Source organism: Anguilla rostrata, chromosome 9, assembly GCF_018555375.3.
Source record: "Anguilla rostrata isolate EN2019 chromosome 9, ASM1855537v3, whole genome shotgun sequence".
Classification (NCBI taxonomy): domain Eukaryota; kingdom Metazoa; phylum Chordata; class Actinopteri; order Anguilliformes; family Anguillidae; genus Anguilla; species Anguilla rostrata.
The window spans coordinates 46,790,208-46,816,432 of NC_057941.1; positions in this window are offsets into that span (position 1 = coordinate 46,790,208).

A 26,225-nucleotide genomic window follows, 5' to 3' on the forward strand; every position below is an offset into this window, starting at 1 on the left:
TAATTCATGACACCGGTAATGACCAGAATTTCTCTCACCTGTAATGGCACCGGTGCAACCCCCCCGTTTTCATTTTGTGTGCTCTCCGGTGACATCTGTTCTCATCTGCTGCAGACATTGTGTTTTTTACATGAGCTCCTGTGAATGATTCATGGTGCAACCCCAAGTGGAAGGTGTCATGAACAATGGGGGGAGGGGGGGGGGGGGAAACTCGATGTCATCGCGATTCCTCGTGTTCGTACAGCGCCGGCTGCATGCATAATTAAACGCATCGCTCAAAGAAGCTTCCGTAATTGAATCGAAGGCAGCGACGGGCGCTCTAAACTTACTTCTCCCCCCGTCGGAGAGCCGCGAGCTTCGCGAAAAGAAAATGGAAAGGTAAATTAGAAATTGCGTCTGTTATGAAAAGGGGGGGAAAAGGGATTCGGGACGGTGGAAGTCGGCGGAGAACGGAGAGAACGCCAGACGTTATGTATATTTTTCGGCGCTCTTGCGCGATTTCGTTAGCAGGAAGATGAACTCGGCGAGAAAGCGGTCTCTGGAGTTTTCGGGCCCTTCGATCGAACATCAGAACATAAGAATGTCTGACGAGCTGGCCGTTCGGCCCACCTAGGCCCCCCGTTTACCAACAGGCTATCGGGCCTGGGTCCAATCGCCACGAGGGATTCTGCCTCTCGTTTGAACCGTGTGGAAATACGTGATAACGAACCTGCGCTCCCGGAACACACTGCCCGAAACCTCCCGGCCAATGAGAAGCCGTCTGAATGGGGCATCGTTTGCTTTGCGGCCCGGTGCGTTCATGAAGGTGGCCCGCGGGGGCCGGCGTTCCGTGGAACCGTAGAACACCGCAATCACCCGTTTTGCAAGTGCCGTACTTAAAAGATTCACTTACGGTATACAGAGCCACTGTTTGACAGAGGTGGCAGAGAGGACTTGTTTGGCAACTGACAATGGCAGGTTCCAGCGTGCAGTAGGTCCAATAGCCGAACTGTTAACAAAGTGTCAAAAATGTCAAAGGGTGTCGTCTGGCTCCAAATTAGATTCTAATTATTTTGATTGTAGCTGCTATTTACAACGTGCACCTTAAATATCAAGAACAAACAAGAAGCCAGCTTGAATACTCCTAAAGGGCAATTCTTTATGAAGTACTTTTATGGATTGGTTTACAGTATGACTGCTTATGTCTGTTGTGTTGAATAACAGCAGCGATTTTAAACCCTGTTCCTGGAGATCTATCATCCTGTAGGTTGTTATTTTAACCCTAATTTGGAACACCCGATTCTACTAATCAGAAGTTTATAGAGATCTCTGGCTGTTGAACAAGCTGTGCATTGTTAGGGTTGGAGTGAAAACCTACAGGATAACAGATCTCCAGAAAGAGGGGTTGGGATCCACTGGTGCACACCTCCTCGTTTAGTGTCTTTGACCCCAGGGTGCTGGTTCTAGATCCACCCCCTTTTTCTCAAGTTCTCTGCATCGCCTGACTATAAATACAAGATTACAACTTCAGAGGTATTATGAGTGCATGCATATTTCTACTGGTACCATACAAAAAAAGACCATATTATATCAAAATCAAAATTAATTTAAAATTTTTTTTAAATCATAATTAACCCCCCCCCCCCAAAAAAAAAGTAGCAAATATTTAATATAGAGTGCATGCCACAGGGAAAATGATCAAGCAAAATGCATTATGTGTGTTACTATGAAACTAAAGGAGTCTAAAGCTCTTCGACGTTGAGGCAGTTTGGCCAATTTAACCCCACCCTATCTCTTCCATATGGATATTGATATATGGCAAATATAAAAAAATAACATGTTGCAAGATGCCACAGTATATTTCTAATTTAAGATGTTGCAATATATACCTATTTTAAATACATTTCTGTGAAGTGTATTGTGAATGTGGACCTTTTGGAAATGCAATGATAAATATACTGCAGTATATTCTGTTTCTGTAAGGGCTGGTGGGACAAAGCTAACAATGTCCTACCTCTGCAGATTTCAGCTCGTAGTCAGCAAATCACATCGATCTTTGGGGCTCAACTTGTGTGCAGCGGTGAGTGCATTTATTCGCAGAGCCACTCAGAAGCCCCCATAGAGCCCTTGATTTGAGTGACAGGCTCCTTCTCCAATGGGATCCATGATTAGTATTCAGTTTTACTACGGCTTGTTTTTTTAATGTGGAAGTGCTTAGATTCATTGCCCATAATAGGGAATCATGGGTAATGAAGTAGAAATTTACTGTCGGTATTTAAGTGCCCATTATTCCGGAATAGAATGCTGGATCTGGAAAATCCACTGACCATAATACTGCAGGGTAGTTCATTTGTCATTTTGTCACTGGGGCATATTTCTCTTTTTTTAATCCACGCAGTATGCAGGAGGATGGCTGACATGGCGACTATAGTACTCTTAAACAGCAATGGAAGATAATAACACGTATACCAAATGTGTTTTCAGGCATCCGCAAATCTTTAAAATCTACAGGGAATCTTCAGACATTTTGGGTATTCTAAAATAATAATGTATTAATACCTGTAACATACAGTATATGAATATATAATAAGATGTCTTTTGAGTAGCAAATCACCAGGAAGCAAAACACAACATTCTACCAGCTACTGGAATATATTTTGTGAAGTTATCATTAATTAGCATGTCTGGAGAATGTATTGGATCCAGTGATGTGTGAGAACTTGTTACAGCCACTAAAACCAGTTGGCTGCTCTCTTTGGCTGTCAAGTGTATTAAAATAAAGGGTTTTGTGTACAAAAGTAATTTGCAGTATGGACACATTGATCACACTCGTTCACCGCTCAAACTCGCTGTCGCTCGTCTAATTCTAATTGGCTGCTTGCTTATGCTCGTGCTAAGAGCTGTCACAGGCAATGAAGCCGGAGGGGAGGATAGCCTCATTCCACATCCTGGGTGCTTAAGGGCCAGAGCAATGGTTTGTTTTTGGGCCTCCTTTCATGGGGTTAATGTGGAACTGTGATTGTGTTGCAGTGACAAGCAATTCAAGGTCAATTCAAAAATAAATTCTGTTAAAATAAAAATGCACTTGTATAAACAGTTAAAAAAAAAAATTATTATGAGGCACATATGTTGAAAGCATGAAATCTGAAACAAGTAAAACTGATCTGTTAGACACCCAACCTCTTTCCCAACAAACAGCAGTAATTGTCAGTTTTACTTACAATGACCTATATATCATGACCACAGGAAAAAAAAAAAAAAACCTTATTTCAATTTTAATTAAAAGCGAATTAAAAAGAACCAAAGGACTAAAAATGAACTAAAAAAGGACATACTCGATTATCTAGGAAAAACTTCCAACCTCAGATTACATCGTCAGATTACATAAATGGCCTGGAAATTAGCATTTTTACAATAATGGTGTTTTTGTCACGTTTAATGTAATCTGATTGGCCGGTAATTATCCATTCACTTCCTGCCATCTGATTTGTGCTATGTCATCGACTGAGAGCCTTAAAGATGGCAGCCGTTTCTGTGCTCTTTTATGCCGCAGATAGAACACCCCCCTAAAGCCTCCCAGCTTGCAAGCTTCATTAATTATGGGCCTCTCGGTTTGAAGAGAGGGCACTCGTACGTGTACATGTAGCACGTTAGCATCCTCATGCAAGTGCAAAATTACACTGGGGATTGGAATCTGGCCATGCGGAATTATTATTATTATTTTTTTTGTTTGTGTGATTCACATCCTTTGAAGTGTTGGGTGTCTACAGAGGGGTGCTGGTGGGGAAGCAGGCCCCACCGGGTGACTCTGATGGAAAGCACGTAGTGGGGGGGAGGAGTCATGGTCATTGAACAACAGCGATGGATATTGCCAAAAGGGATTCAATAGGAAATGCATCTCTCAGAGAATTAAGTTTCTCTACACTGTCAAAAAAAAAGAATGTCAGTGAATTTTACTGTATATGTCTGTAAAATAGTGAAGGTACACATTTGTAAACAGCTGAGATGTAAATTATTGTATTATTTGTTGTGAAACACCATAATACATCTAACATTTGTTAGGTATACAAGCCTGCTACCTTGTTCTCAACATATTGTTACCGTTATTTATTACGATAATGTTCTGGCAACCCACTACTCTTTTTCTAGATATATGGTTGTTAACCGATTGAACTTTTTTTTTTACATAGCAATTACAATCCATCCATTTATACATACTGGATATATACTGAAACAATGCAGGTTAAGTACCTTGCTCACGGGTGCAAAGACAGCGTCCTACCTAGGAATCGAACCCGTGACCTTTTGGTTGCAAGACCAGCTCCTTACCCATTAAACTACACTGCCACACAGGCCTGGCGTTTGTGGCGTGATCACTGTCTGAAGACAGGAAGGGGCAGTGCCACTCGCAGCTCGGCATGCCAGCGTGAGTGATCTGAATAGAATGCGGGCCGCCACCGTGAGCCAGTGAGAGGTTGCCGTTCGTGTATCCATCACCTCACGCGCGACAGGATAGCCTGATGTGAAGTGACATCAGCATCTTCGGATTCGCTTCCCGAATTTCAGCATTTCTATGTGCTCCTGCCTCCGTGTCAGTTGTTGGAACTTAGTCTTTTTTTTTGTCTATTTTGTGCTGTCTTGCTGGCTAGAAAATTGGAATTGATAACTGAATACAGCTAAGGAATCAATAGAAAATGATACGTGCTCAACTCAAAATGAATACATACTGGCTGCTGAACCTCTCAAAATATACAACGAGAACAAAATGGACAGCACTCTTTAGAATATATCTGTAAACTTACTTATTACTTATCTTTAAGCTTATTTATTAAAGTAGATGTGTAAAGCACTGATAAAAACTGACAAGCATTCTTCTGCGTGCTGAACTTACAGAACATTCTGGAAATTTTCTTTTCAGAATTTTCTGTTCATTTATTGAGTTTTATACACCTATGTAATAAATAAATTTATTGAAGTGTCCTAGAGAACGCTGTCAGTTTTGTTCTATCATTGTAACTGAACACCACTGAAGTGCACTGACAAGTCTATCAGTGCGACATGGGCATAATGTCTGTTAATGGGACTGTAATAAAACTCTTAATTAATCATTAAGACACTAATTAAGCGTATATCATACAACAGATGAGCATTATCATCCGCACATCTCGTAATTAATACTGTGGCGAATGACTTGCAAAGGTCAAATCATTATCAGCAACTTTCAGTGACACTGACAAGGGCTTCATTAAAACATCCCAGGTCTGTAATCACACCGTACTGTACTTTAGCACGTCACCATTGAGGCTTTTGCCAAGGTTTTTCTCCTCATAATATGGGCCTTGTAGCTGAAGAGGCTGACAGTTGTTTCAAGCGATGGCGCGGATGCAACCTTCCATTCTGCTTTACGTCTATTTAAAAAATAATAACTCACATTGCTGTGCATATGATATTGTTAGGGTATTGAAGACTTATCTCAGGCAAATCACCCAGGAATGTTGCAGATCCCTTGATGGATCTCAATGAGTCTTATTAAAACACGAGCCACATTAAATATTTTCTGGGAAACACACACAATTATTGGATTCTATGTTGAGGCAGTTCTAATTGAATTCAACTGCTGACCTTCTGAAGCAGATACTTGAGCTTTTTTTGACATGAAGTTTGATCCATGATTGACATGGTGGACCATGAGTCAAATAGTATAGTACATAATCACTCTTGGGAATGGTGCTTTGCTGTCTTGTAATTAAACAACACATTATATATGCACAGTATTTTGGTTCATTCATCTTGAATCAAGTAACATTCGTTCACATGGAACAGTTGGTTTCTGGTTGGAGTTGGTTTCTGATGAGCTATAGATGATTAAGAAACTGGTATTGTTTTGAATTCATTGTAGTAGTTTTTTTTTTTTTTTTTGCCAAACACAGAAATTCAGAGTATTAGTTTAGGTTCGGAGTTCAGCCGGGATTACGTACAACAACAGCCTACTTTCATTCTTTGTTAACCGATTTCTTTGTTCAGTCCTTTGTGTAACGATGATGTTATCTGGTCATATTTGTTAGCACGGGCATAAATTTTTTTTTTTTTTTTAAACCTTTGTTGTCGTTGAACAATCTTTTTACTTAATGATTTGTTTTATGTAAGTAATGTTTCACACTAAGCATTCCAGTGAGCAACGAGTCTCTCATAAATTATAGAATGAATAAATGGCAATTCACCCGAGTAGTTGTGTCCCCATATGTACATTTATGTTTTGTGCAGTCTGACAGCATTGGCATTCGCTAATTTCTGTCACTGAATCATTGAAGCAGAGACAGAGAGATCTCATATTACGTGACTACAGGGTGAAATTACTTTAAATTATATAAAAGTATAAAACGTAAGACTTCTCTTCTTTTGAAAAATATTCCTTTGTGAATTGCTTCCTGACAGACAGTGAGAATGGTGACAGTGTATCATTGTCATTATAAAACATGTTAATAAACTCAAACAATAGCAGAGCCAGGAGCCCTTAGCAACAAGCTTCAACAAAAAAAGTTTATTATTTCACATCAGGAGCTAACTAACGTAGATAAACTATGAGTCATAAAAAACACATCGAGAAGGCAAGAGACGAGATGAAAATGTATGAAAATAGTTCTGATTGAATTTGGGAATTTCAATAGACGTAGTCTCGCAAGGCTCATTTACACATTGTGCACTTGGTACAGGAATTAGTCTTAAGCATCGCTGACAAAACATGTCGAGTCCCTGCTGTTTATAATAATTATAATAACTACAAATGTGAGTTTGCTATCACACCCCTGTTGTAGGTGCAATTCGCAATATGCAAACAAAGAAAATTGGCGATTTTACGCATTTCCCCGTGGTATTGAATAAAAATATATATTGTTTTGTGGTAGAGTGAGGAACGGTCAAAGTTTGCTGCTGGAAGTCATCGGAGGTCACCTGTGGAAGTGAGTTAAAGGCCATCACGAGGAGCTATGAGGAGACTGGAGCGGCTGCTAGCAGACTTAAGCAGCTATGAATAGACTTAAAGGGCTGTGTGCTGATAGAGTACAGTCCTAGGTGGCATAATATAATGGTGACTTTGAAATGCTCTTTCAGTGCTATCAAGCGCAACCTTATGGTGACGGATGGATTTAAGGAGCAAGGAAATAAAATGGATGTGCGTGACTCTGGAGTGTGCTGGCGTCCCGTCTAAGGCTGCGGGAAGCTGAACGATGGAAACACGATGGTCTTGCTCGGGGAAGTGGAAGATTGGAAGACAAAAACAAAACAAAACAAACAAAAAAGTCTGGGTTAATTATTCCAACTCGTGGATGAATTGCTCCAGCAGCTGCATGCCATAATTATAACCATAAATCTGAGTAAACTGCAGTATGGGAACTGTGTTGTTGTCACGTTAGTACACACATGATGATTTGATTATGACAACCCCCCCCCCCACCTACCCAGCCAATGATAAAATGAATGCTGCAATAGTGCAGTACACATAGAGCTTGTCTCCTACAGGAATGAAGAAAGAAAAGTGTGTCAGACCATCAGTGGACACACACACACGATCGCACGCACAGACGCACACACATGCACACGCACACACACGCTCGCACACATTCAATTTCTCTGCAACAGTTAAATTTACCAAACAGAGAAATATAACACTTCTTAGTTCCAGCTGCATTTCATGCGGTATCCCTGAAGTAGAACTGAACAATTTATCACTCTTAGATCGTCAAAAACGAGTCTGAAATGGAACAGAAACAGAGTGTGAAGCCCTCCCGCCCAATCAGAAGCCCTCTCCTTTTACTGACAGCAACACCTGTTTTTCTTCTAGAGCCAGACTGTAGTTTACCAGAGTCAGACTGTAGCTTACCAAAGTCAACACCATAGTGATCACATTATTTAAAATGAAGTTCTCTCCCTCTCCACGTTAGCTAATGTGTGGTGAGCGTTCTGGCGCAAAATGGCTGCCATGCATCACCCAGGTGGGTGCTGCACATTGGTGGTGGGTGAGGTGACTTCCCACTCATCACTGTAAAGCACTTTGAGCCTTCCAGAAAAAAAGTGCTATATAAATGCAAAGATTCGTTATTTACCTTTGCTTTTATATGTTCAAAAAAAAAAAAAAAAAAGCAGTTTCCTTTTTATTTCAGGTCTTTGTTCAGAATCAAGAAGAGTTGCATTAATTTAGCCCACTGAAATAAACAAGTTTGTATTTAATTGTGTGACTGCAGACAGACAGGATTAAAACCAAGCTATTAAGTGCTTCAACAAGTCTTTAACAAGACTGTGCGTATATGCAGCGTACGCACACCAGTAACCGAAATAAAAAAGCAACACTCCCAAAAAGGATGTGCTAATATCCAGCACACTTTGTGTGTTACCTTTTTTTTTGTTGGGTGCTTTCAACACTTTTTGCGTCAACTTTACGACTTCTGTGTTACAAATATACAATTAATGTGTTGCGGGGGGAGCCTTTTTAACATACCGTGTTGAAAGCAACACAGAATGTGTTGTCCTTTACTAGGCACGGAGGTGTGTTATGTGTTTTTAACACATCTGTTTAAGCAGTTTATAATATGCTGCCACACTGAGGTGAAAACACGAGTCTGATTTTGTCTGGTTGCCAGGTTTTTAGTTTAAAAAAAAAATCATTTCTGTATGTACTTTTGCCCGTTTCTCTGTGTTTACATGTACTGGGCAGTTTAAACACAATCTGTGTCACCTGGGGCCTCATATATGGACACTTATGCACAGTTAAAAATGAAGCATGATTTCAAAACAGGCAGACACTGCATTTCAGAAATCCTCGAGTCTCTCGCCTTATTTAGTAACATGTTGGATTTTATTTATTTCCCTTTTTTTTTTCTTTTGTCACCCACTTGGCAACCACATTTTTAGCATTCATCTAAGGATAAGTTCACTCTCAAAACAGATGTGTTAAAAACACATAACACACAACTGGACGCTCCAGTCAGTTGGGCAGTGTGCAATCTGAGTTTAAAACGAGGCAGTGTGCACAGATATTGTGTTTTGCTTGGACTTTGCAAACCTAAATCAGCCTAATGGTAGTCAAGGTGCTGTGAAGCAGTGTGCGGCCATCTTGTGATGTAATCGGCCACGGTCCTTATACTTCCTACTGCCAGATTTCAGCACGCACATTAAACCATGGGAAAGGCTTTATGCTTTATGCTTTTCCTTTTGCATTTGCACCCTCCATCAGCTAATTTAGTCAACAAGTTGGGAAAACAGCGCATATGAATTGCTTCATATACTTTATTTTTTAATATCGAGGGGGAAAACATATTGGGGAAAAATCAAGGGGGAAAAATATGTAGAATATATTAGTGTATGCTTGCAACACTGGAGTGGGGACTTCACTGGATGGATGAATGAATGAATCGATCCTTCTTTTATACAGCATCATTTACAACGAGAGTGTCACACAATGCTTCAGAGAGGGAATCGAAGAAGGAGAAAAAAATCCCTTCCCAGCTAATGTTGGGAAAAAAACGAAAAAAAAATAAAACATTTGCCGACCCCTTTTGCGGGTGATTGAGTCAGTCCGTTGGGTGGAAAATAAAGGGAAGCGCAGAAGAAGAATAGCAAAATGGAAAAAAAAACACAAGGGGCCAGAAATGGTAAGTGTCTAAGCAGCTCTGGTCCAATAACTGCTGGCTCTGCATATCATTTCTAACAATATTATGAAGGCACAGTGTTAAAACATCTAATAATGCCGTCTAATAATGCCAGACTCATAAAGGCAATTAAAACGCAGTCTAATGCCGGGCTTGTTAACTCTAAACTGAATTCCGAAGGGCAGTCCAATTTTCTTATCTGAGTATGCCCTATTCCATAAAGGCATCCTTATTCCTTTCAGTGCAACTTTGCTTTAAGTCAGGAGCCTCTAACTCAAATCCTGGACGGCCTGGTACCTGCTGGTTTTTGATGTGTTTCTGCTCTTAAGTGCTTAATTCAATTCTAATTGAAAGGAGTCTGCACACCTGGCTCCCAAGGCTCAGATTGGCTGCTGATGGAAAGGAAATCACAAAAACCAGGGACGGACTGCAGGACCGGAGTTTGAGACCCCTTGACCCAGGTCAAATCAACTTGAGTTCCCAGGACGCAACAGAATCGTTTATGTGTGCCTCTTTTATGATAATCTGGAATCACACCTTTGTAATGAGACTCCACGGTGTTTCAGGCTAATTTGCAGTCACAAGTCTGTCGGCACCGTTCTCAGTGCCACGGCCACTGTGGTAGACAGGTCCCATCTGACCCTGCCGGTCGGTGATACACCCCGCTGTACGTTCAATTTCTTTGTGCTTAAGTAGAAAGAAAAATTGCCTTCCTGGGTTTCAGGCAAACCACTTTCCTGTCTGCGTCTCTTCGCGGCTTGTGTATCTGATGTGTTTCCAGGGTTAGGAGGGCCGCTTTGAAAATGTATTCCGAGACGGAGCACTTTCGCCTGCCAAAGATGCCTTATAACCCAATATCACAGCGTAACAGGCTTGATTCATGATTTCAGGACTTGTCAGAAGTAAACACATACATTTTCAATGAAAATTACACCGATGCTAAACATATGCTCGCTCTCTTCTTCTGAGTTATGTGTTTTAAAAATCTGGTAAATGCAACACAATTTGGTCCTGCCAGATACAAATATAAATAACTCTCTCTGATCATTTGGCTCTTAATAATAATGCAAGAGCAAGTCTGTATTCATATCCAACTGTGTTACCTTCCAGGAGTAGTATGATCAGTTACCTAAGGTGTGAAAATGACAAGAAATTGCTAACTGTAGAGGTAATACGCTAGAGATTGCTGAATTCACCGCGCCTGGTTGAAATGGCAATTAGGCAGGTGTGTAGGCCCGTAGAAATGACTTGTTATGTTGCAGGGAGACCCATGCACTGCCGACTTCCGCCCATGTGATTAAAACCATTTTTATTCCTCACATTGGTGCAAAAAATATATATTTTGTGCTCAAAAGTGCATACGTTTCACTCCTTAAACCTTCAGTGCATAAAGAACAGGCCAAGGAATATCTAACCCCAGTTAGTAGATACAAATACACTCAGTGGTCACTTTATTAGGTACACTTATCTACAGTAGCACTGGGTAGGACCCCCTTTTCCCTGATCCCCATTTTATTCCTTGCTGATTAAATAGCACTCCTGCAGATTTTCAGTCACACATTCATGCTGCGAACCTCTCGTTCTACCTCATCCCAAAGCTGCTCTGTTGGATTGTGATCTAGGGACTGTTCAGACAATTGCGATAAACTGAAGTCTCTGTCGTGTTTGCGGAACCAGCTTGAGATGATGCGTTCTTTGAGACATGGCATGTTATCCTGCTGGAAATATCCATTGGAAAAAGGGTAGACTGTGGCCATAAAGGGATGATGTGCATGATCAGCAACATGCTTAGGTATGGTGTGGCATTGTTGCAATCGTGTGGCTCCGGCCTGCACCATTGACACAAGGCAGGATAATGCTATGTATTCATGCTAAGTTCAATTCTGACCCTACCATCTGCGTGTCACAGGCTAATTTGAGATTTGTCAGACCAGGCAACTTTTTTCCAATCTTCGGTCATGCAGGTTAGGTGATCACATGCCCACTGTGGCCTCATCTTCCTGTTCTTAGCTGACAGGAGTGGAAACCCAGCGTGGTCTTCTGCTGCTACGCCAGCCTAACCGTTTCAATGTTTGATGCATTGCACTGTACGTCAAAGATGCCCTTCTGTACACGGCTGCTGTAAACAGAATTTATCCGAGCATTTGTGGCCTTTATGTTAGTTTAAACGAGTCCCTTCTGACCTCTCTCATTAACAAGGTCTTTTCAACCATGGAACTACCTCTCCTTGGGTGTTATTTTGTTTATCACACCATTGTCTGTAAACTCTGGGGACTGTAATGAGTCAAACTCCCAGGAGGGCAGCTGTTTCTGAGATGCTGGAACCACCACGTCTAGCACCAGCCATCATACCAAGGTCAAAATCTCTCAGGTCACGCATGCCCAATCTAACGTTTGCTCAAACAACAACTAAACTCCTTCAAAGTAAAATGTCTGCATGCTTTGTATATTGAGTAGCAGCCACGTGATTGGCTATTTGGAGGGGCAGGCTATTTGCATGAACGAGCATGTTTACCTAATAAAGTGGCCAGTGAGTGTAGTTGCAGAGTTGATTTGTGGGTGACCACAAAATAAAAAAGGCCAGGAGGAGTGTATTGTTCTTTCCAGCACTGGGGACATAGCCCATTAAGGCCGTTGTGTTTTGTAATCACTGTGAAAATTAAAATAAATATATAAATAAATAAAAAATCCTAAAAAGCCCCTTAATGGCACAAAGCTCTGGGGTTCATTCTGGGGGGAAATTACTCATTCATTGTTTCTTTATACCATTGAAAAGATGATTATTAAAAATCATGTGTATGAGAGCGGGGACGGACCGATTCTTCCCGATGTTAAAATGTCACTGTCATTTACACGTGGCGGTTGAGCGGGGTCCAGAGAAGCCCTCCGTCTGCAAAATAAAATCATTCCGCGCCGGGATTCTAATTTGCATACTGATGAGTCGAAAATCTAATGACTTATAAATGAAACGGACGGAAAGAAAGAAAAATGATGTCGAGTTCATTTTGTAATGCCAATCTGCGCCGGGGTCTTCAAAATGGGTAACTTCAATTTCATCCGCTACTTGACAGAATTTAAATTGCCCTTAAAAAGTAAAAAAAAAAAAAGAAAGAAGAAGAAAATTCAGGAAAGAATTTCAGGCGTGACGTCCAGGAAACTCGCATTGACACCTCCCTCTTTGTTTTTGCCGTGCCGCGTGAAGTCGAATGATCTTCGCTGAATGCATTTAAATCCGGAGAGAAACCAACTGAATCTATTCTAAACTCATTTTTTTGCTCTCGAAGAAACACCAGGGGGGGAAGCAGGTCTAAGCGATTGGGCATTAATTCCAGTTGTGGGAAGTTAAAACAAGGAGGGTGTGATGTGGTAGAGAATGAACACTGTTTTCTGTGGGACTTTGTGTTCTTCTGTGTTTCTGTTGGAACCCATATCTGCGGATGCAGTGCTATTCCAATTTCAATTTTCCGGTGGGGCCCAAGGGAATGCTCACTTTGCATTGTGGGAAAGTCCATAGGCAAGGTGTTTGCTCGTGTGGGTGTATTTTTGACTTCAGAATGAAGGGCGAAGCATAAAGTTTAATTCAAATCGCTGAATATGCTGTGCAGATATGTGATTCTTAGAATACGAATGGCTATTTTAGGTGCTGTTCTGGCTTGTTCTGTTCAAATTTATTTGAGAATCCATGAGAATGAGAATGAGCTAAAACTCAGAAATTTGTGGACAAGGCTAAAACAGTATCTGCTTGGCGGCTGTTTAAAAAAGAAATCGCCAAAGTACGACCAGGCAGGCGCACAGTGAACCGAGGAGGGAGGATTAGGCTATTCTTGTCTATTATACCACCAGGAAGCCTGGGGGTGTGGAGGGTGGGGAGGAGGGGGGGCTGGGGGGACAGGGCAAAACTGGCCGGAAGCTTGCGGCTTTGATCATCTCCAAGGAAGTGAATAGCCGGATCACTTTGAAGAACTCTTTTGAAGGCCCTCGGTTGAAAGGATAGGCAGGGTCGGCGTTCGCTCCGCCGTCGGATAGATCTAATTATGCCTGCAACGAGGTCAAGGAGATTTGAAAAAACCCTGCGAAGCGTTGTTCATGCCGCCAGTCAACAGACGCAAACTCGCACTCAACATACACTCACGCGGCTTCTGACCGTCTTATCGTTTCGGAATGAACAACAAAACAGTTTGCTCGGAGAATACGTCATGCCGTTCTGCAATGAATAAAATAAAAAGTAAAAAATAAAAAGTTTCTGTCAAGGGTATTATAAAAAATACTGATGTTCCACTTTGCCTAGAACTGATAAACTATTTTAATGTATTCAGTAATAGAGTACACACAGTTTATATTTAGATACAGTGTGGCCTCACATTAATTTAAGATTATATTCACTCTTCCCGTGCCCAAAAGACTGATTATCTTGATTATTCATTAATTTTCTGATGACATTTTATTGGTTCCCGAGTGTCAGCACAGTATCTTTAAAGATACTGATGTGACGCCTGATTATCAGAGTAGCTGATCTGTCATTTAGATGCTTCTCCAAATAAAGCACATTGATTTCATGTGTTGCATTGGAAAGTTCTGTGCTTATATCCTCCAAGGGAAGTCTATTGTCCTTTGAATTCCATCAATTTCTGGGCCATTTTTTCCCCCAGATTTTTTACCGAATCATTACATGGGAATTTGAAATGGGCTTGATGTCAAACTATTACTGCCCTATACCTACCTTCGATTGTCCAGGCACCAAAACAAACTGTGTTTGTATGCACAGGGTCTTTTACTAAAACATGGTGGTGCAGTGGGTGGCACTGTTGCCGCACAGCAAGAAGGTCCTTGGTTCGAATCCCGCCCGGGGCCTTTCTGTGTGGAGTTTGCATGTTCTCCCCGTGTCCGTGTGGGTTTCCTCCGGGTACTCCAGTCCTCCCACAGTCCAAAGACATGCTGGTTAAATTAATTGGAGAGTCTAATTTGCTCGTAGGTATGAGTGTGTGTGTGTGTGCCCTGCGATGGCCTGGCAGACTGTCCTGGGTGTTTTCCTGCCCGTCGCCCAATGCATGCTGGGATAGGCTCCAACACCTGCTGCGACCCTGACCAGGAATGAGTGGGTATAGATAATGGATGGAAATTATACACAAAGAACCTCAGAAAAGAAAAAATGTGAAATTAAGCCTGTTTTATTCAGTTCGTTTTTTTTTTGTCCTTTGTACTTCAACTTTTTATCTGCCATTTGGAGACCGTGATTATGGCATAATTAAGTTGCCAGTGTAAACTTAAAACTAAGTATACACATTTATCTCTCGGCTTAACGAGCATTATAAATGCAATAAATACATAAATAAAGAAATAAATAAATAAAGAATTGCACTGGGCCCTTACTTTGAGTAAGGTAGGGTTGATTCCCTTGAATTTAATACAGTTTCATTATCTTCGCCTACTTCACAGGGATATCATTAATAATTCATATGTACGCTCATGCACCGCGTGTGTGCGGTTAGCCGCAGCGGCCGCTGCCTGCCATTGCGCTGATGTCAGAGCAGCACTGCGTTGGGTACCCTCATCTTGTCTGGCTGGCACCTCCGGGCAGTCATGTGCGAAACTCATCTGCGCCTCACAGGAGGGAAGCATGTGGGGTTGAGGGGGGGGGTGCGGGGAGGCGTGAAGAGGGGGAAATCAGCGGGGGCGGCGACCTTGTCTCGGGGACGGACGGCACCTGCAGACGGGCGGGGAGCGGTAACGCGCCCGTTTAAACCAGCCGGACCGGACCCCTCGAACCCGCGCTCCGCTCCGCCGTCTCACGCCGTCCCGTGGGGCACGCCCGTCCTGGCTCAGACGAAGAGGGGACTGACAGGTCCCGTATACACGCGTCGACCCGAGCAGCGGGGGGGGATGCGCATTATCATTCTGGGGAACGCCGCACCTACCCCCCACCCCCCACCCCCCCACCTCTCTCAGGAGGGCAGGGGGCTTTACTGTGACAGCCTTCTGACAGAAATGGTTCACACACAAATCCCTTCATGCACAAACAGGAGAAATAAGGTGTATGTCAATGAAGCAAACAGGAGAGGAGACTGAATCTGTTTTACCTTACGGGAAATGTAACACTGAAATATTTTTGTGCATGTGAATACGAGTATGTAGATTTTTTCTGAGAATATTATTATGCATATGTTTTGCAGCAGTGTACGAGCTGTGAGTCTGCACTTTAACCCCTTCTGTATCACCCCTTTTTTAAAGCACAAGCCTGACAATGGCATACCCAAAATAAAATGGTTACTATTCTTGAACCCTTTTGACTACAGGCATCATCCTGGTCTTCTATGAAAGATAACCTGTGGGATTATCTTTGTTTGCATTTAGAGTCAGAATTCCTCAACATGTTTCTGAAAGAAAGTCCCAGACCTCACGTAAAAGATGATTTTTTTAATAATGGATACAGAGTCGCAACAGTGGACAAATCCTGGTACAAATTTGATAACAATACCACCAAAACATTTTTTTTCTAAGCTACATTATGTCTAGGCTGGTTTCCAAAAAAGCCATTTGGAGACTCCAAAAGGACACTTTGTAACCAAATTATATTACGGATGTTTAGAGGGGTAAAATACTATATATTGTATACTATATCAGAGTAAAAAAATTTTTATTTCTTTTTTATTTAACTGTGAGAGTGCACCATAAATATATTGCACCAGAGTTAGCTAAAAGCTATTTTACATCTGTGGTCCCTGGGTGGTAAGTATTGTTGCAGCATGAATAGCATGAAAACTCATATGCAGTAACATAATAAAAATTACGAATGTCAAAGTGTCAGTGCTTGGACCCTCACAGTGCTTTTACCATCAGAGAACCAGCAATTCACCAATTAATTTCAGAATCATGAGTTCATAGGTTACAGTGTTAAGAGCAGGTGGAAAAAAATCATCGACAACAGCATGACGCAAATTGCAGACACCAAGGTCACCATGCCAAAACCATCACAGAATCACGGACCCACTTCAGGTGAGTTGATTTGCCACCACTTTCTCCGCTGCTTTTGAAATAACAGGGCGGATGCTGATTTGCCAGTAATTTGCTGCCTCATATGTACTACCCGTCTTGAAGAATGGTGTAAGAACGGCTGTTTTTTCCAACTGCCTGGGAATTTAGCCTTTTTAATAGACGTATTTACCATTTTAAAAAATTTTGTACAAAGTTAGGAAGCACTTCTTTTTTTATCAGGGATGTGTCATTGCCATTGATATCTTGCACTTCTGTATCTTGAGTTCTTCAGAGATGTTTAGATTTTGAAGACTTCCTGATTAATCACCTTAGATACAGAAAGAATAGGGTAATCTTGATCAGGTGGAGTAATTAGCCTCTGTTGATCTCCATATGCAGTGGCTAAGTCTGAATTCTGAACTGCCATTAACCTGATCATTGATATGTTTTCACACATGGCAGGTATTTCCTCTGGCTTGTTTAATTACATAATGAAAAAGTTGGCTTTAGACTTTCTTAGTTCACTGACAACCTTATTATGTACAGCTTTACAGACATGCATATCAGAGATGTGGCCGAATTTCAAAGCGTTTTTGAGAGCATGTTCCCTTTTCCTCATGAATTCCCAAATGTATTCACTTAACCAGGGCAAACTTGCTTTTTTACATTTATTTACATATCTCCTAACAAAGTTATCTTTAGCACTAGCAAATGATTTTAGCAAATGTTTCACATTAAATATCTGATGTCATTACATCATTCACCATGCTCCAGTCTAACTGTCTCAGTTCTGCATCAAACTTGACCTGGTCCTTCTGAGATATTCTATAAGATATGTACATATTGCCTTATTTGATAATAAATCTGTTTTTGGTTAACTTCCTCACAAATGTTGTGATATTATGATCTGAGAACTCTGTGATCAAATTATAGAATTGTATTCTCTCTGATAGGTTACTGAACATCTGATGAAAAACATGTTTTCAACGTACAAAAATGCCAAGTTACTCACACATAAACTTAATGAATTCAAATAAACCTGCCCTGGCCCAAACACGGCATGGTTTCACTTAAGGGCTTAACCTCATGTTCAATCTTTCATTTCAAATCCAATGTGTTGGAGTACAGAGCCAATACAACAGAAAATTGTGTCACTGTCCAAATAAAGTAGACTGTGCTGCGTATTATTCCACTTCCATGTGGGTATACATTTTTCATATTTCAAGTAGTATTTCTCCATCTTATTCTGTGGACAAACACTTTGTAGCATATTTTGCAAGTTAAATACAAGAGAAATAAGACCACAGCAATAATCGGTAAAAATAAAAAATAAAAATAAAAAAAAAGATCAACATGCAGTACATGAAGATGATCCAATGCTACCCCAGTCAGGTGCCACCTTTCCTTCAAAACAACGGCGTTATGTCTGCGGTGGGGATTTCATATTCAGTCAGACTCACATTCAGTCTCCATCTTGGGTCAAAGGAATCAATGCAGGAGCATGTCTATTCCAGTTGAATACCAAAAGCAAATGCGTTTTTTTATTTTTTTAAAATACTATCAAATACTGGGAAATTGACTTTGGCACTCACGCTGATATAGCCTGACTTGAATGACCTTTACTGTTCTCATTCAGAACATATTACTTTCAGAGGGTCTTTTGCGTATTGATTTTACGTTATTCAGGGAATAAACGGGATGCCCTGCATATCAGTATTTATAAATACCTTACAATGCTTTGATAATTTCACTATTGAGCGATTGGTTTATTGCGCTTCACGTTTCAGAAACCTGTTCGGTATAATGCGTTCCCTATTGTGATATACTGTATGAATCACGACTGACACAAGGTTGCCGCAACTAAACTTGTTTTTAATTTTCCTGGCGTGAAGTTGTGTTTACAGAGGTCTCCAAATATGAATTCTTCAATAAGACCACTGTTTGCTAGCAGCCAGTTCTGGACCATATGATTTCTGTGGATTTCCATGGGTGTGTTTATGTTCAAAAGCTCTGAGCAATCCTATCTAAGGTCACAGGGCAGATTTGAATATCTTTTCTGGCTGAAAAACTGGCTTGGCTAAAATATGTTAATGTGACTAGTCAAAATTTTTCAAATGCAAATAACATTTGATTCATTATTTCTATATTTGGCAAGGCACAATGAGACATATATTAAATACATATTCCATTATAAGGTCCAATTTCATATTTTAACATACATTATTTTTTTGTAAGTTATGTTAATTGCTCAGTTTATACAGTTTAGCATTTTTCAACCTTGTATTTTCTAATCTCATATATTAACATACATTACCTTGTCTTAAGGTTAAAGTTAGCAAATGAGATAGTGAATATAATGAGAGATGGCAGATTCAAACCTGTGCATTTATTTTAATACAGCAGTTCACTCTTCCTGTAGAAGTCTCGGGCACAGCCTACCTCGTTTGGCCTCTAACCTTAAAGTACAGTGAGTCTGACCGGGTTGACAGCCTAATGTAAGATCTGCCCAGCCTCCCCGAATGTGCTTTGCTGAAACTCCAGCTGTTAGTTGCTTCTCCTGACAAGTCGTGATCTTGGGTAAGTGGAGCTCCCAACCGGAGGCAGTGATTCAAGCCAACTCGACCTATTATAAAAGATTGGCTAAAACTTGCTGGGACCCAATTTTTTATTTTATATTTCCCCTCTGCCTGGCAGAGTTTTTTAGGCTACAATACATGATTTTACCAGTGTTGCAGGCTTACAAGGCCTGGTCACCACAGAAAAAAAAAAATGATGAGAGACAATCCCGATTGTTTTCTTTTTCCCCCTTCGTCCCGAATGTTGGGGGGACCGAGAAGGTCTGCGGGGGGGTCTCCGAGAGCGGCTCGCCGATTCGAGTGGACGTCGCACGGGGGAAGCGCTGGGACGCGCTGGGACGAGGACGCTTTCGCCGCGCAGACCGCGAGGGTTTTAAGGTCATTTCAGAATGAGCCGCGGACGCGTTTCACCTTTCGGAAGATCCAGCGCCGGCCACTAATTAACACTCACCGATGAAGGCGCTGTGAAGACACGCTTTTCGGAAATGTTACAGGAGTCTCTCCTCTTTTAATTGCGTCTAATGCGGTGTCAGTGCCCTCGGAACATTTGCGCACTTCACATGAAAGCCGCAATTATGGCCATTTTAATATAACCGGAAATAGCTTAATAGCAGACCAGTTATGCAATATTAAATGCAAAAACATAATGTTGCCACATTAATTAATTAAACCACATGAATTAAAGTAGATTGTCAACTGGAAATGATATATATGAATATATATATATATATATATATATATATATATATCCTGTACACACACAGTATATTGTGTTTCTTGAATCATGATGCACCATTAATAGCATGTTTACAGGTTCAGGTGAAAAACAAACAAAAACAAACCGCTGTAAGGCTTGCAGCCTCCTCTCTGTCTCCAGCCCTCGAGCTCTCGCTGCTATTTAAGGCCGCGAGCCGAGTTTCGCCGACTGCAGCAGGCGTCAAGGCAACGGGGCGAAAATGCTCCCGGGGCCCCTCTCTGTGTTACCGGCGAGACGCCGGGAGAAATCGGCCGCGCTCCAGACTCGGAGGTAATTACGTCTCCCCCTGTACAGCGCCGCACTTCGCCCACGTGAAAAAAAAATGTGGCCTTAACGATCCTCAGGTGCGCGCGGAAAAGCTCAGGCTAGGCTACCGTTAGCTCGCTACAGGATATAGCGTGGGCAGTCTCTGGGAATGTACGAAAATGCCGAAAATGTTATTTGAAAAGGGCCGCAGCGAAACGCACGGGCGTATAACGTTGTGTCGTGTTAAAGTACGTTATGTTCTCATTTAGATTCCCCCCCCCTCCCCCCCAGGATATGTCCTGATAATCTTCCTGTTGAAGTAGCCACGGCAACAAAAGCACATAAATCTGGTTTAAAAAAAAAAAATAAAAATAAAAAACAGCCTCTGGATACCGATTTACCACAGGGCAGGAGATGAGGTGCAAAATGGTGGATCTGGAATGACTGATCAACCTTGGGAACGATGGAGGGGCACTGAACCTGCCAACACACACACACACACACACACTGGAGGGGAACACTGGGCCAGGGAATCGATTCCCGAACCCTGGGGTTGTGAATCACGTCCACTAATCACAACAGAGCCTCTCAGTGTCATTAAGCTACCCTGCTGTAATTAGGGAAACAGATCATTAATAACACAGAGTTTAGCGTGCGTCTCAAGGTTAGATGTGGCCATGTTTTTTTTTAACATAAATTTCATTATATATATTTCATCATATATTTATGTTATGTTTATTTATTTATGTGTTCAGAGAAAATACACAGGATGTGTTTTTTTTTCCATATGACACTAATCAGGCTAGCATCCCTTATGGAAATAAAACATACTGCCATATATTATAAATATGTTGTCCTGTATGGAAAATATAAAGTATATTTCACAGAAGTCTAATATATTGCTGTATCTTAAAGTTGAAGTACTTAGTATGTTTGCCAACACATTATGAAGTGTTGCAACACATAGACAAAATATTAACTTCAGTATGTTTTACAATATATTTCAGTGCCATAAGGGATGTGAGGGAAGTGGCAAAGGTTTCTGAGCAGCCAGAGGGAGCGTAATTCTCCTGTGAGATGCTGCGTGCGCCGCCTTGCTATCTCCCGTGTCATGATTATCCCCCCCCCCCTCCCCCCCCCGCCATCCCCCCCCCGCCATCCTTACCACAGTGCGTATTCCCCCGCGCCGAGGAACACGTCTCTCCAAACGCGGTTCCTCTGTTTCTCCACCCAGCGTATGTTCTGTGGCTCCGCCCCCTGGCGCGTGCGTCTCGTTGCCCGCAGGTTCCTCCCAGGGGTCGGTTTCCATAGTCTCCGCCCCTCTCTGGAGCTCTGCTGACGAACGCCGCCGTGGAGAATTCCCTTTGTTTCGCATCCTTAGATGCGAGTCCAAAACAAACGCAGAAATGCGTGTGTACTCACGCTGCTCTATTTTTTTTTTTGGAAAGGTCTGAAAATAGGACGTGAGGCACTGTGAAACAGGACTGGCTAGTGTTGCAGGCGGCAGTGTAGTGTAATGGGTAAGAAACTGGTCTTGTAACCGAAAGCTCATAGGTTCAATTCACGGGTAGGACACCCTTGAGCAAAGTACTTAATCTGCATTGCTTCTGTATATATCCAGCTGTATAAATGATGCAATGTAAATACTATGTAAAAAAAAAAAAATGTAGTGTAACTCGCTCTGGCTAAGAGCGAAGAGCGTCAGCTAAATGCCTGTAATGTAATGTTACGAACTCTTAAGTGATCAGTAGAGGTTTGTTTTATGTTATTTATTTATTTTGTCGGTTGCGATTCGCGAAAGGTGACTCAAAGCGAGAGCGAATGCGCAGCAAACCCGCAGAAAAACAGGAAGGAGGCGTAGATATGGGAAACGGTCTAGGGACAGTCTGAGACTCTCACAGGCCTGTACCTGAGAGGCAGCAAGCTTGGCCTCTTTCTTCTAAAAGCACAATGGAAAACGTGGGCTGGAAAAAAAAAAAAACCCCCACTCCCGCCATTATATTTAGTTCTCCTGCCCCCATTTGGCCTCTTTGTACTTATGAATGAGAGTGATGGGTTGGGGTGTGCCAGTTCTTGATGACAGACAGGACCTTCTCTTTTGTTTTAGCAAAAAAAAAAAAAAGAATGCACAATTATGCATTTTCAAAAATACCCACTCCCTTCAGGCATGCTGGGCAACAGTGTTATGCAGGCCGGAACTGATAAACTCTACATTTCTTTCAAAACCTAGATTGATTTATTGCAGCTTGTTCATTGTTTTTATTGATGGCTATTGATTTGGTTGATCTGATCAATACAAGGCACCGTGGCCATATTGTGTCTCCTTTCTTGTCCGCCATTACATAAATGTATCTCAGACCTGGGTCTCGTGGCAAAGTGGACTGAGGTTCTGTCTCCGTTCATTTTCACAGATGCGCACTTTACATCAGCTTTAGGTCAATCACTGCCTGCTCCTTTGGCCACACAGTCTTCTGGAATGTTCCACATTGGGACCCGGGAATATGGAGCTGCCTTCCCAGTCATACCATTTTTATTTTTGTGAGTATGACAACTATAAAGCCCTATCTTTGGAATGTGTGATTGTGTGACAAAAGCCCCATTGGGAGGAATGCAGAATAATTGATAGATACAGCAGAGGCCTTCTCTCCTCTTCGCAGTGTTGGCCAGACCTTTGTCTGTGCGTGCCATTATACTCCCAAATCCTAAGGGCTGTGTGAAGTGTTGCAGTGGCCATCCGAGCATCAGATTGGATAGATATGCCCAAAGTCATTGTTATTCACAAAAGGATCGTATTGCAAATCTCACAGTGCGTAAGAGCTGTTTTGGCTCTACCACACCAGGTTCGCCTGGTACATTTCCAGATATTTTTTTACAGGTGCAGTCGAGGACAATAAAAAAAAAAAACATTTCCCACCTCTCATAAGCCTTTTCAGGTCACCATGGAAATGAGAAGTGTGGTTGGTTTCAATTTGGTTTCTATTTTCTAAAAGGACAAGGAAGTGCAGTACTTACTTCTACACTGGTACAAAGTTGCTTTTCAAAGGGTTACAGCGTTTGGTTTTTTTAAAATTTCCTAGTGTTCGATTATCGTGATTTTTAACATTGTGTTTCATCCATCGCGAACGAAAGAGAATAAGATGGCAAATAAATAACAGAAAGGAGACTTCAAGAGCTAGCGGTGGTTTCGTGACATCTGTTCCAGTTTCGCGCTGAACAGCTGCCTCTGTTCTTTTTTCGGCTTTGTAGAAGAGAACGTCTCGTTGCAATGGCAGGAAGTTAAGGTTGAGGTGTTGTATTCAGAGTCGCCGCGCGCTTACGCCGGGTCATTTTGGTCACTGATCCATAAAAAGTTACCATATGTTCACCTGCCAAAAGATCAAAAAAGGAAACGGACGAGCCGTCCCTGCTTGTCTGAATTAGAGTAGACAAGGAGGCAGAAGGCTGAATTAAAAACACCGCGATGAAAAGACTCTCAATGCAATGGCAGCATAAAAAAAAAAAATATGTGCTAATGATATGAAAGAAAAATATGACAGTGTTTACTCCTTGTTAAGCAGGATGATGTCTCCAGAGATGAAAGCCTGCCTACAGTGAGTGCTCTTGAGCCCGGGACACCACCATTAGCCAGATGGTAGATGCTGGAATTCGGAATGAAGTGGGCGTGCACTGCCTGAATATATACCTTCTGCTTTTCGTAAAAAAAAATTTAAAAAAAGACTTGTTTATTGAGTAACTCGGGGAGATGTTTCTGTTGCGAACCGATATGTTCGCTAACTCAGCTTGGCGATTTGGTTTCGTCTGTTTCGGTTTTCAACATCGGAGCCACCAAGCCGAGATTATAAAGAAGAAAAAAAAAAAAACCAGACGAGCTCAGTGAAAGCTCTACAGGAAAGTGCTGTCATTGTGTTCTCCTGACTTTAACAAAGATTCAATTTTCTCAAACAGAAAAGTCATCGCCGTCCCTTCTTGTTGATCAAATCGGTATTTTGATCAAAGTTAAATTTTAAATCGCTGACCGTCCCTGGGTATTGGTAATTTCTACTTCCTGATTTTCTATAATAGTTTTTAACTGTAGTGGGGTGGATTACTGCCTAATGTCAAGGATAGCAGTGAGCATGATTTTTTATTATTTTTTTGTGGAAAGCCTGTAAATTCTGTCAGCAAGCAGGATAATGCGAGGATTTTTACTGATGTGTCCCATTGCTCTGTCTTCTCTACAGCAGCATGAAGAAGTACAAAGCTTCCCCTTGCCACTGTTCCACTGGGGAGGAACACACAATATCTTTTCTCCCCAGCAGAACTGAAGGTCACGGAATCACCATGGACGAGCGCGACGATAAAGGGTTATAGATAGTCTCGTTGCATTTTATATTTCCTTAATGCAGCTACTTCAACCTGACCATCCTCAACCTCATCAGTTGCAATATGGTTACAAAAATGTAGAATCACCATAGCGATTCAACAGTCTAAGGTCCTGCTGATTCCGGAATGGGGGGGTCAGTTTTCCCGCCCTAGATTGGATAGATTGCGCTTGTTACCGTTAGAAAGTAAGGACCGTGTCAATCATTACTTAATGATGTGGAACGATTATCTTCGCCATCGTTTCTGCAGATGGGGAAGTCGTTCTGGTGACTGGTGGCCTGAACCCTGCACAGTGGGCTGGTTTGTCACGTGGAGTTCATGTAAGCTGCTCCTTGTACAAGTACAAGTAGCGGGCAAAGAAAATGAAAGTAAAATTTAAAGGGGTCTGGTGCTTCAGTAATGGAGTGGAGGAAATGGGGGGTGCTTGTATGCTTAAAAGGGACGGATGACATCCCTCCTTAATGGTAAGAATGATCATCTTCTCCTCATGTTAAAGTAATTATTTCCTGCAGAGAGGAGCATCTTTTAAAATGTCATGACATGAGAGCTTTAATTTAAAAATAGGTTTGTTTGTTCAGTAACTGTATTTTTGATACTGCGTAATAATGATGGAGAGAAAAAGTACTTGAAGCAACTAAAAGCCTGGCTTGCTTCATAGGGTCAGAGAGTTTCTTAACCCGTGTGACGCAGCTTGTACAAATACACCGTCTGCACGCAGGTGCGCCAATCTGGTGTTAGCTGGTTGCTAACGCGATCCTCTCTTCGTCAGCCCGAAAAGCTGGGGACACCGCGATAGCGCTTCAGCTAGCGTACGCTAACAGCGGGGATCGCAGGCCTCATTTCACATCAGAATTCCCCCACCTGTGCAATCGATGCGGCCCTCTCAACGGTGACAAACCCGGTCCCTTCCTCCGCGTTTTCCATCTGGCTGATTTTGTTTTTCGTTTCGTTTTGCCGGTAAAGCGAGAGGCGAGCGGGCGACGCGGGGGCTGATGCGAGGCGGAGGTGGCCCTCGCGGCCGCTCGGTGGAACCTCCGCGGGAAATCCGACGCCTCCGAGCCGCTGGCCAGGCCTGTTCGGCGATGATACCGGCCAAAACCCTGGGCCGCCCATCTCCGGTTGAAGAATCGCAGGTTTTGCTCGATGGATTCCAGGAGATTAGAGTGCGTTGCGGGCTGTTGGAGGAAGCATTATTCTGGTCCTTGCCAAAAAAAAAAAAAGAAAGAAAAAAGAATCTCTATTGTGAACGTGGACATTTGGACTTTAAGAGTCACCAACATGTCTGCCAACTTAAGAAGCTTATGGGGACTTCATGATTATGGCAATATACAGTGGCTTGCAGTGATAAAAAATAATCACAACCAGGATAAAGAGCGATTATAAAGTTATTAGATAAACCGTGTTGCGGAGTATCCATTTTACACTGTACGTAAAACTGATTAGCCGGTTCATTAAAATTGTCAATTTCTTCACCCTGTCAAAGAAGTTGTGTGCCTTAGCTAGAAGAACAGGCTTTCTGACAGCTGGCTGCTCTCCACGAGCATCAGCAGCGGGTGTGAACAGTGCATTATTATTTTGCGGATAATAATAAACACGTCTGTCCGTGTTGCCGCACGTGCGCGGGACGTGATCGCGCGGGCGGGACGCTACGCGGGGTTCTTAAATGTCAGCGCGCCCTTCTGCCCTTTC